The sequence below is a fragment of the Orbicella faveolata genome, unplaced genomic scaffold (assembly GCF_042242905.1).
Source record: "Orbicella faveolata isolate gen_17 unplaced genomic scaffold, um_ofav_v1 contig_46, whole genome shotgun sequence".
Lineage (NCBI taxonomy): Eukaryota > Metazoa > Cnidaria > Anthozoa > Scleractinia > Merulinidae > Orbicella > Orbicella faveolata.
Window position 1 is genome coordinate 26,382,683 of NW_028301576.1, and position 12,809 is coordinate 26,395,491.

A 12,809-nucleotide genomic window follows, 5' to 3' on the forward strand; every position below is an offset into this window, starting at 1 on the left:
ATCCAGATCACCCCAAAGAAACGCACCCATGTATCTCAGTTACTACACTCCTCTTCCATATTTGTGTTCGACCAAGTACATACAGAACTGTAACAACAATTTAATATATATACCTGTCCACTACAAGGCCATGGTCATCTCGGAGGTGCTGATGCATTTGGTGATAGCCAACACAGCTCCCACTTCCAAAGAGTTCCATCTAAGCATTAGCAGTAATATCCACATGTTAATTAAGCCACTGCTTGTGTATATTTATACATATATAAGCTTATATACAAGACTTATGCTTACCTCAATGGCATCCACAACATTGGAAATGTCACTTTGCTGTCTTCTTCTTGACAATCCCAAAGCCTTAAGTACATGCTTTAGTTGCCTCAAGCTGTGGGTATAATTGGATATGTCGGATTATCATAACTTACCATATCATATTCAAACTACGAGGACAACACTAACCTCAGTGACACGCCATTAATGATGTATAAGAAACTCAGTATTTCAGCATACTGAAAGCTGGCATTGAAGTATTCTTTGATAGTTTCATGACCTATGATTGTTAGTTAAGGCTCAAGTTCTAACTTGCACTGACGGACTCACTGACAGTTTCAACAAGGCTTCAAGGATATGGTTGGTTAAGTTAATGCCTGATATTGGTAAATAGCTGGGAATAACCATCTTTGTTCCCATGTAGTGAGCCGACTCAGCCCGAGTCAACTATCCATGGCCGCTGGAACTGATGCCATATTGAACTAGTGAGACAATCTCAGATAATGCAGAGTATAATTTATGGCTCTGATGCAGTAGTCACATAGGTCCTCACCAATGCTGTTCTCTCCCTTGGTAGTCTACTAATATGAACGAAACATGAGCGGGCAAAAACTTGATGAGACATAATCTTAGCAGTGTGTATGTTTCATGTTTGTGTTTTCTTTCAAGGCCCCAAAATAACTTACAATTACTGTGAAGGTGAATTAATCAACATGACACAAGCGTGGGACAAAGAAAAATTCTGAGTCCCCGACAGGAATCGAACCCATGACCTCCCGAACACCGGGTGGGCGCTCTATCCACTGAGCTACGAGAACACATGGAGAGCGAGGTCATTTAACTGAGTTCATATATGACAGGTGTCCTGCATACTGCTAGGATCAATGCTATCGAAGTCATCACAAGTAGTGATAAATTAATAAAGATAGTGAATTTTAAGCTCGGTAATGAAATGTGAAGGTGAATTAATCAACATGACACAAGCGTGGGTGCCCGCCCGGTAATAACAAAGTTTCCTTTGTCACAAATTTACTTGATTTACATGTAACTAACGCAGGAAAGTTTCAGCTGAATATGAACTGTTGGCTCTCTTTCATAGAAGAGGAAACAAACAAGCTGCTAAGGAGAAGCAATATGTTCCCATTCTCTATTTCAACCCAGGCAAAAACACAGCAGACGACATTTATGAAAACAGCAGATGAGATTTCTTGAATCGAGCTAGGGAAGATTCCAGAAGATACAGTCACAGTAGCGTTCTTTGCACTAAAAAAGGAGAACTGACGTTCCCTGAAATATAACTGCTATCCCCAGCCAGAACAAGAGTGTGATAGCACTCATTTACAAAAAATTAAAAAAAGTGTGTATCTGAATTTGAGAACAGAGTTTATCACACTAACAATACTAGAATGCATGCATCTTACTTGTTATGTTCTACCACAAGGGAAAGTACTCAACGTTCGTGAGTAGTCTCGTATGAATATAGTCGACTTTGACGCTAACTAATCTGCGCATGCGTTTGGAGGAAATTGGTTTTGTTCTTAAGAGAATGGCACCACAAGGATAGCATGAGATTTGCAAAACCATACATACATTTTTGTCATGTTATTAAGGGAAGCAATGTAAATATGACAGGTTTTGCATAATGCACTCGGGTACCTACCCCACCCAACTCCCCTTCCCACAAGGCTAATTGATTGATTGAAATTAATCAATTAAACAAACTCCAACTCCAACTCGAACTTAAACTCCAACTCCAACTAGAACTCAAACTCAAACTCGAACTTGAACTCAAACTCAAAGTCAAACTCAAACTTGCAGAAAATTGTTTGATTTATTGATGTCCCTTTAAAGCCACCGTACAGTTTTGTTTGTCTTAGTCATAACGGGAGTCAAGATTTCTTGAATTCATTTGCTCACTGCTATACCCTCTTAGGAGTTAGACCACCCCCCTGGTTTTTTGCCCAGAATCCAAAAATGTCACTAAAATAATGCCATCCCCCAATAAGGTTTTTTCAAAATTTTGAAAAGATGATTTACTCTAAGGGGCTGAAACTTTCAGTAGCTGTTCCTTCATCCTTTGTGGATATTTTCATATGTCAATTGTGTGTTCATCATTTTTGACCTTTCCATGGCAACCGCTAGTTTCATTTGGATTTGGCCAAAAATCAACTTTCTTTGACATAATTCTGTATTTTTTTCTTCCTAAATTTTCTTTCTTGATCTTGTATTAATTTCTGTTATTTCTTGACTTTTTAAGAAAAAAGTAAAATCCAAGATGGCGGATCCAAGGTGGCGGGTCAAATGAAGTTATTTGACATCATATGATGTCACAACCAATGATTATGGTATCATTTTGTAGACCAAGTTCACGGCTATCTAATCAATGTAAATTTGTTTCGCTGTGCTTATTACATTTAGCGTTAAATTGTATTACATTTACAGTGGGGTAAGTTATTACATTTAGGGTTGATTTTTATTACATTTGCGGTTAGTATTACATTTAGAGATAATTTTTATTACATTTACGGTTGGTATTACATTTAGCGGTGATACAAAGGGTCAACATTAAATTTACGTATTGGTGAGTGCTGTTTAGCCCCGACTTTTTGCTGTCTTGAGGTTAATTCAATTGAATGAGCAGTGTATGAGCAGTGAAATATCAGAACTAAACTTATCTGTGAACTAAAATAAACTGTATTGGTGAAAGTCTGGATCCGCCACTGGATTTCTCTTGGGGACATCTATCACAATATTCTTTTACATTGTTTTATTTCATAAAAATTCTCTCTTTCATAAAAAGTCTCTCTGCTGGTCATTTTGAAAAGTAGAAGGGAGAAAGGTGAATTGCGTTGTTTAGTTCAAAGAGAAACAACAATCGAACAAAGGGAATAAGTAAGCTTGCGACCCGAACAATCACTTGGACTCTCAAAACCCAAATATGCAAAGCTACTTACAATACAGCTACTTCCCACACAGGCTGTACCTTACTTTTACTTTTAATTAAGTTTAACCATCAGCCTGTCTGTCTATGTTCCAATTTTCTTGGAACAATTTTAGAAATAGCACGTACACATCATTGCTTCTGCATGCACTGCATGCCGTTTATTCTTGTTGCCGTTCATTGTGCCTGTCCTCCCTCCCACCCACCCATTAAAGGCTTGTAAGGTTTTTACACTTGATACCAGTGATTTCTCTCTTTCCTTTGTTGCAAGTCCCTTGCGGGGTCATGTACTGCTCTTTTAGGTGTTTTCGCTTGTAGTTTGTTTTTAGCCATTTTGCTCTTTTGTAATGTTTCGTTACAGTTTGTTGTATTGCTACCAGCTGTGTGTGAGAAGTTTCTCTTCCTCTGTATTTGGATTAATCAGGCTCTTACTGTCTTTCCATTCTCTCTTTAAGAATTTTTCCAATGGAAAATGCAGCTGGAACAAAATGAAAACTGTATCTTTGTGAAATTAACTGGAGATAAGCATTTAGCTAAAGAGGGCATCCAAGTTCAGTATTTTCAGTGCAGTTGCTCCGGAATTAGTTGTGAAGTAAACAGCCCTTTGAAAAAAAGTAGGAGGAAAACTCAAGGTGAGATTTGCCTGTTATTGTTTGTGATGTACATTTACAAAATGTACCATTGGAAAAATTGATACTGATTACTATGACACTATTATGGTGGCCTATGCGTGCCATAGCAAAACCAACAATTGTTTTTCTATTTTCTTGTACTTTCTAGTTTTTTTGTCTATAGTTTACTGTTTTTATTTGTCTTATTTATTTATTTTTTAAAGGAGGGGTTTAATTTTTTCTTGTCTGTTTTATAAGATAAATTTCATTCATTCTAAGAACATTTTATTTTGTTTCAGTTTTATATGTGCTGAGTTTTATTTTCACGCAATGAGATTGAATTCAGACTAGGAGGGCCATAGCCCATAATGCAACAGGTGCATTTGTAAGGACGCCATCTGTGTGGTTTGCAAGATGTCAACAACAAGAAGGAACAACAACGAGGAATTCTGTGCCTTTAAGGCTAAAATGGCCAAGAAAAGAATGGGGAAGGAAGAGCCAATGGGCAGTGCTTCAGACATGGATTACATAAGAGTGCAATGGCTCTCTTCAAATGTTGAGGGGGCGCTATCAAAAGTATGCGAGAATCGAAGCGCTAACTATGGTTCCTCTCAGTTGTGAACCTACGATTTCAAACAAAGGAAGCATGCAAACCCTTTTTTAAAGCTGAAGACATGGAGTGTGACATTCTGGCTGGAGAAAGGGGGTCATCATGGACTGAGACGAGTCAGATCTTGAACTGGAAGGCACTTCACATGCAGTTTATCAAAAGAAGCGAAGAAAGCAAAATGTGCGAGAAAGTAGAGATGAAAAAAACAAAATATGAAGTTACTCCTGAGAAACCAGCCCGACTGATGTCAACAAGAGTTGTCACCTCTGTTCCACTTAATGCTATGTTAAAAGTCTGAAAACTCATTCAGCCTACAGTTGACATTCTTTCGGTCCAACTGGAAGAGTTCGACCTAGGTGAGATGTCATGGCGTAATCCCTTTGAAGCATGGCTTTCTCTGTTGAAAGAAAAATTTGCTAGTGGATCATTTAGGGACGCATATCTTTCCACCGCTCTTAGTGAGCTCGCTCCTGGTAAGTACGTCCTTAAAAAGTTTAAGCAAGATCAAGTTCAAGAAATAGAAAGGTTATTTTCTTCCCTGGAAACTCACACTAGAAAAATGGTCCAAATGAATGCACTTGCAAGAAACTTTGCTCAAAAGCTTGCTGCAGAAGCCCCAGTTGAGTATGGGTGTCACCTCAATTACACCAAAGTTTACTTTGGAAAGCTTTATGGGCAGTGTGTCACAGTTGAGGAGTACCTGGAGGGGACCTTCCAGAAGCATGTCAACAACAATGGATATGTGTGTGGCGATGGTGGTAAGCAGTAAAGCAGTTAAGCAGTAAGGCAGAGACATTCTCCCATTATAGTTATGTCAAGTCAGGCAAACAGCTGATGGTGCTATATATCCAAGGAGTGGTATATTCCCTTAGTGATCCAGAAATTGCTACTTCTGAACATTTGGACAGTGCAGACAATTCAATCTTTTTCTGTTGTGGAAACCTTTCATCACCGGGAATCTGCAAGTTTAAGGAAGAGCACATTTGCAACAGGTTCTGTGATCTACTTGAACTTGACAAGTTGTAAAAACAGCAACTGAAGGAAAAAAAGGAAATCTTTATTCTGCATTGTTTAAGGCCCTTGGATGACTAGTTTATTGTTGTTTGTAGTTTCTACCTGCTGGAATATAATTTTTCATTTCAGTTGATAATTAATTTTATTATATTCAAACAACAAGCACTCATACTTGTAATTTTTAAAATCGTCATCTTCATGGTTGACCTTGGGGTTTTCAGGTAAACAGCCCATTCAGAGTCACTGCCTAGACAATGAAACAAACATTGGTCAGACACCCCAGAACCCCATCCATTAATGCCTGGCATCATTTTGTTGACTTGGATCACTCAGCACCAGGAAAAAAAACATGTTAAGGCTACTCATGCCAGAGAACTGAACTGGGCACAGCATCTAGTCTGAATGGGGCCTTTTATAACAGATACTGTTACTTACTGTTATTGTTGTTGGTACTGTTATAGTTTTGCATGTATTGATGGAAACCCTGTTATATACTGCTATTGTTGACTGTTATAGTTTTACGTGTATTGATGCATACACAAATCTTTGATGAAATTTTTGATAGAATAAATGGCTACAATTGTTAAAATTATCAGGTGTCACAACATGTGCATGCATGCATAATGCAATCAATCCTTGTAGTAATGCAAGCAGTTTGCATATTCAAGATTTGAATATAAATTTTTCTCAGTGAGTACAACAGATTACAGTTTGCTTGCACTAAGAGTACAAATGTATAATTATTATTTGATTCTATACACTTGGATATCCTATTCCTTTAAATCCAGACATTTCAAGATCGAATTTCCAATATGGAATCTTCCTACCCTAAACCAATTCCACAATCTCAAAAAACACTCTTGTCAGCATGCAATTTTAGATATAGGTAAGCATCCTTGGCTTCCTCGGGCTGAATGTCATCAGGATCTGGCAAATGCTGCTCACATTCCCTTCGCACAGCTGGCCTCAAATAGTCATCAGTATCCTCCAGAACATCAGATTATTCAGACACTTCCAGTAGTTGCTCCTCTGTTATGTTAATGCCACAGTGTTCTCCACTATACTGTTCCAGGAAATGGTAAATATGCTTGGGGACACCTGCTGGCAGGTATTTTCCTTTTTGTTTACAGGTCCTGTGATTGTTTCAGACACACTCTCTAAAAATATCTAGTTCTTTTTGGATTACAGGGATGTACACATAGGCCAGCAAGTCTCTAGAAAAGTGATGAAAGTAAATTTATAAATGAGTGTACAAGTTTTAGGATAGAGAATTTAAGAAAGTTACTTGAGTTACATGCTCTCATCAATCTTTTTTTTTTCAAATTTCAGCAGTAGTTGGAATAAAATGAATTTCAAGGAGTTTTGCAGGGCCCAGGGAAACTTTTAAGGGAGTTTTCCAGGAATTGCAAGAACTTTGAGGACCCTGGGAGCCCTTTATAGCCTTTCACACTATAAAAAGCAAATAACAATCTGTTATTACCATATGGCACACCTACTATAAGAGATTATCATTTACCACCCTTCCATTAACTTTTCACATTTTTTAACTCAATACATGTTTGTCTAAGACATATCCCATGTTATTCTACTCCGAGAGCTGCACAATTAGATATAGTGTGGGGGTTGCGACATTTATGCTGATGTACATTATGAAATATAATTACCAAAACTTTTCTAATGCTATACTAAAATAATGTATTTGTTACAGGCCAAATTGGATTTCTGATCTAAATTTTTCACCCACATTGTGTGGTGAAAATTGTGTGCTCTGACAAGCAATCACTCTATCAGAAACCCACAAAATTACAAGAATATACATGTACATATAGGTACTATCAAGATTTCATGCCTGTCAATTTTGTCACTAGAATCATATTCTCCACTTTCAACTAATGACTTAAGCTGGTCTTTAAAAAACCTCTCCATCCTTTCGTGAAGGTCTCGCCATCACCTCTCTATCTTGTTCTGGGTGGAGGCTAATTTATCTTGTTCTGGTGCATGAGGCTAATTTAACATCTTCAGACTGCTTTCATTTTTTGGTAATTGCAAGATTACACAACAAGAAAGGTGTGTGCAGAATTTGAAGTCTTGGGAATGACGTGTTTATAAGATAAAGGCGGGGGAAGTTTTGTCTCTAAGCTCTGTTTCCTGCAAAAATCAAGACTTAGTGCTGCGTTGGTTGCGGTTTCATCATGGTGTAGCATTTTGAAAAGAATACGGCGCTGACAGATACGTCAATGAAATGTTTGTAATCTGTAAAATGAAACCACCTCGTGGTGACAAATAAAAGTTATGTTTCTGGCCTGTAAAACCCCCTTGTTCTGTTGGACCAGCACATGAGAGACTGTTTGGTGAGATTACAGGAAACTTTGTGAAAATGGACCAGCTAAACACTGCTTTCGTGGAACTTGGATAAAACCTTTCATATTTGCTTCAATTGTGAATTGACAGTCAACATTTTGATAAACCATGGAACTTACCAGCTATTATTTCTTCCCAGTTATGACAGAACACCATGTGGACTACTCAGTATTCTCAATAGAATCCAAAAAAATACGTCCGTAATGCATACATGTGGGGGCTTTAAGTTTAATGGCTAATTTAGAATCAATTAAGTGAAAGCTACTCTTGTAACTGGCCAGTTCTATTGACAACCACCTTTGTGAAACCCTGTTTGAACTGTGACTTAAACATTGTAATGAGAAGCTGTTGTAAGCAACCACTCCTGTAAGCATCTGTGACCACTTTTGGGATTATCCAACTGGACTTTTCCTCAAAAAGCTACAAAACTTGCCGCAATGTCACTTTGGCGCCAGAAAAACAGTTAATCATAATGTATAGTGTGTTATAGTCGAATTTCCAATTTCAAATTAATTATAAATTTTTATACCTTTTTTTTTTTCTATAGAGAATTAATTTGATATCCCTTAAAAAAATTTTTCCGGAAGAGAAATTAATTTTATATACCATTTAATTGCTTTTTTAAGGTAATATTTATTTTATCTACAGAAATACATTTTGTTGAAAGAACCCAGAATTATTTTTGTGTTTTTTGTCCCATACGTGTTTGCGGCAGTGTTCTCAGCCATGTGCCAACAACATGGTGGCTCGTCAACAAAGGTCACGTCGAGTGGTGTTACGAGAAGGAAATGAACATGGGTTCGCACTGTTTCTTCAGGATCTTAAAAGTGTTTTCAATATTTTGGCTAATATTGGAGACAGACTTTTCAGTTGAAACAAGGTATTGATTATTGGATGCATCGGGTACCTTGTCTTTTCTAATGAATGATTTAGCTGGCGGTGTTACAAATGTAACTGGTATCCCTTCATCTGCACTTCAAGCCCCTGTTCAGAATATGAACCATTCATTAACACAGTTAATCACCTTATTGTCTAGTCAGACTGAAAGCCATGACAATCCAGATTTTTAAAATGCACTCGAGGTATCTTATTCTGCTCCACTGAATCTTGCACCGCCAGGACGAAGTCGTAAATGCTATGAAATAACCAAAGATCAAGTGGAGCATTTACGATCACTTTATTTTTCTTGGGAAGCAATAGACAAATTCGGCTAACTCAGGCACGAGTGTCACGTGACTTGAATTGGGTACAACAACAACCAAAACAAGTACATTCGTATTGTCATTTAGAGAAAAATAAGCCATGACTCTGCGATTTTGTTGCACCAAAGACTGTCAGAACAGCTCCGCTAACCAAAAAGATCTGTCGTTTCACGGGTTTCCGTGAAATTTTGAAAGTCTCCTCTGTTTGGATCGTGAAAATGAAAAGAGATCCACGATATTTCAATGTCAGTACTACAGCGAACACTTTACATCAGAAGATTTTATCAATCCTTGCACTAGTAAAAAATCAATTGAAGGCCAATGCAGTTCCTTTTTTTTCATGGAATAAAAATAAGCAGGAGAAGGTATAAGCGGTGAAGAAGTAAGCTTTAGAAAAGATGAATCAAAGGAAAAAAGAAAATGAAGCAATGGATTCGGCAGCATCTGAAGGAAAATGTGTCACGTCAGTCTCAGCCAGGACTGGCAAAGATGAACATCTTAGAATTCCTGGTTTGATGATTTTACTGTATCCTACCTTCTTTCTGAATGAACAGCTCAAAGAAAGAGGGCAAATTTACTACACTTTTCACTGGATTTAACAGTCATGGTGAATTCATAAATATTTTGCAATTTTTGTTGCCTAATCTAAATAGAAAAATGCAGATTTAGTGGTATACTACAACAAGAAAATCAAGTGTCATTAACACAGAGAAACTGCTCTCGAAATATACCAAGACTGCGGTAGTCTTGTAAAGATTGCTTCGCTCAGGACGTCTTTGATATTAAAACATGAATAATCATTCAACTGGAACAATAATGCAAATACATGATTACAATGTCCACCGCTTCCTCCCTTACACAAAGAGCATGCTCCTGCCCTGCCATCGCTCTCCCTGAAGATTATGGCTAAAACAAGTATCTTCAATTTTTCTTAGAGATCTTTAGCAACATGCCTTGACATGGAAATCCTCCAACTGCTGACACATGTAAACATCGTAAACAAACCCTTCCCAAAAGAACTTATAGCTTTTCTCTCCAGTATTCTTTTTCCCGCCTTGCTCGAGCCATGAAGACCATGTTCGTTGATTGCCAAATTTTGAAAAATTCCTCGAGGATTTTGACCATTTCTATTCTTTATTGAATAAACAACTACAGCAACGCACATGATTAACACAACAAATACAAGCAGCTGCAACAATAAAGAAAATGTTAAGGGAGCCTTGTTTTCACCCAATGTAAACACCTTTAATGTCACGTGTGTGTTAGCTGAATTTGTCTATTGCTGGCATTCTCCAGGTTAGTGTTTCAACCCTTCAGCAGCGACGTAAAGAATTTGGTTTGAGCAATTCAGCCTACTCAGATATATCAGACGATGAACTGGATGAAATTTACAGAAGTATATAACTGGCAGTCCAACAACAGGACTTCTAACTCCTAACATTGGAAGGCGATTTATAGGTGCACTAAGGAGTAGAGGCTTGAACATTACCAGATCCTCTGCCACACGATGGAAATGGCGAAAAAGATCTCTTCCTGCAATGTATTGATATCATTAACATGTTTCTGACCTCAAGTGGGGTCTCTTGAGGCCTAAAAGGAAGTACCAGACAATGCCAGTATAATTAAATTTTTTTCTTATCCATAGAAGCAGATATTCTGGGCATTAAATTTACCAGTTTCTCCCTCAACTTCTTTACTCGATCATTAAAATTTAAAGTTATTTTGACAAGATGTTTTGCTGTTCACATTTTTTTTAGAGGTGAGGGGCGTAATTGCCTTCCTGCCTGCCCCCAATATAAAGGTTCATCCCTAATAGGTTTTCTAAAGGAAAGCAGTTGGAAGCAGTTTTCCTGTGGTTAAACAGATTAATCATTTGATCTGCCACAAAAGTGATGCAGTTTTTTATTTGCACACTAGCCAAATATGAATTTCATCGACAAAAAGCAAGAGTTTCAAATCAAGTTGTATCCATTATTAAAATGCCACACTTTGTCAATATCTTTCTCCTATTTTTGTTATTGACATTGTTCATAGATAGATAGATCTTTGAATCGTAGGTAGAATAGATCTATATATCATTGGAATATTAAGTTTAATTATCCCTAGTCACAGGCTTTTCCTGGCATAGATTTCAATAAAATTGAGTGGTGATGGTCTGTTAAATTGATTTTCATAGATCATTGCTTTCATCCATAAATTATGCCAGTATCGGTAATAAAAAACTCAAAACAGATTTATTGCATTTAGTTATTTACTTTTATTAACATAAACATAAAATGAATAACTTCATTCAATTTGAGTAATTATTGCACTGAGGTCAATCAAACCTAACAACTCAAATTGGCAACAAGAAAGACAACAGTGCATGTATATAAACCAGTCAATATATATGAAGATATAGAACTTAAAACTTAAATTAAGCTTGCTTCAACTTAAATTTATTGTGTGGCAACATTGTCAAGTTCAAAATATTGATGACAATGGGGAATTTTTACAGTCTTGAATACAGAAAAATGTTGATGGAACCTTAGCTTTATGTATTTTCTGAGCCACCAATTAAATTCTTGTCTTTTCTTGATTCTACAAACAGTGCATGCACCTGCATAAAGTAATATAAACTGATGCATTAAATCTTATTAAAATGTCAACTTAAATCAATGAACTATCATTTTACCCAATAAGAGTATTGAAATAAAAGCTACTGAGCAACATGTTACATATCAAAGTTCACTTTTCTCCAATGCAACAGAGTCTAATAATTGAACAACAATTAGAAAATGGACATCACAAAATTATACCTTCCTACACTTTTGAAAAAAACCATAAAGACCAAAAGAACTCAACCTGCATATTTCAATGTTTGTCAAGAAAAACAGCACTTCATTAGCAGTCTTACAACTTTAAGTCAAAAATGGCAACATCGGCCATAGACTGCAGGCCATTTACTTCTTGCCAAAGTAGCTCTGTGAGAATTCTAAGTCATAGAGAGCAAATAGTCTATCCATAGGAGGCAAAGGAACTTTCTCAGTTGGCCTTGGAAGCGTGAGCACGTTGGTACAGGTATGAGCTAAAGGGAGGAAGCCACCCTCCACAGGTGGGTGCTGTTCTTCCTTTTGTTCTTCCTGCTGTTCATCGCTCTCTCCTTTCTTCTGCTTATCATTGAGTCCTTCCTGACTAGCAACTTTCACGATTTCTGTGGGTAGTATAAACTCCACTGATAATCCAAGACTGGAACCAAGGACAGGCTCCTCTGCTGTACCTGTTGCAAACTGACATATATGACTCAAATCAAGGGTAGTCTGCCCACACACCCTCCTAGAAACTGCCACTTCTCAACATACTTGACAAAGAGTTGATAAACTTCTTTTTCCTTTTTCAGTGTGTTGGAAACCTCCTCTGAAGAGTTAGGCTTCATAATCTGAAGCAGCATTTGTACACTCAACTTACTCTGTGCTTGGGGTTCTCAGGAGATGAACCAACATTGGCAGTTCCTCAAGAGCTGACAGCATTCCAAGCTTTTCTAGTCCGTGCTGAATTTGGCAAACACAAGGGTCAGAACACTCTCCCAAAGAAACCTCCTCTGTCATTCTTCTAATGCATTATTAGCTGGCTGGGTCTGGTGAACGAAAGTTGTCTCTGATGCTGTTAGTAGACGTTCGGCTCCGTGCGCAGCTTCAGCTACATGTGCATTGCTAGGAATTCTTGGAGTTCCACTTGTCGTTGATGGTCCATGCTCAATTAACAAGGTTAGCTGATTAATACTGTCGATCGCAGCTTGTGCAATTTCTTTCACTTGTTCAGGA

The 12,809-nt window shown here is 37.5% G+C and overlaps 1 pseudogene across 1 annotated transcript; it reads right to left on the reverse strand.

Moving 5' to 3' along the window:
- Window positions 1-6,273: 6,273 nt before the first annotated feature.
- Window positions 6,274-7,960, reverse strand: LOC110055984 (uncharacterized; annotated as a pseudogene). The gene is made up of 3 exons (XR_016203437.1): window positions 7,924-7,960; window positions 7,293-7,434; window positions 6,274-6,657 (listed from the first exon to the last, which is right to left on the reverse strand). The product of XR_016203437.1 is annotated as an uncharacterized LOC110055984 (transcript).
- Between the last annotated feature and the right edge of the window lie 4,849 nt (window positions 7,961-12,809).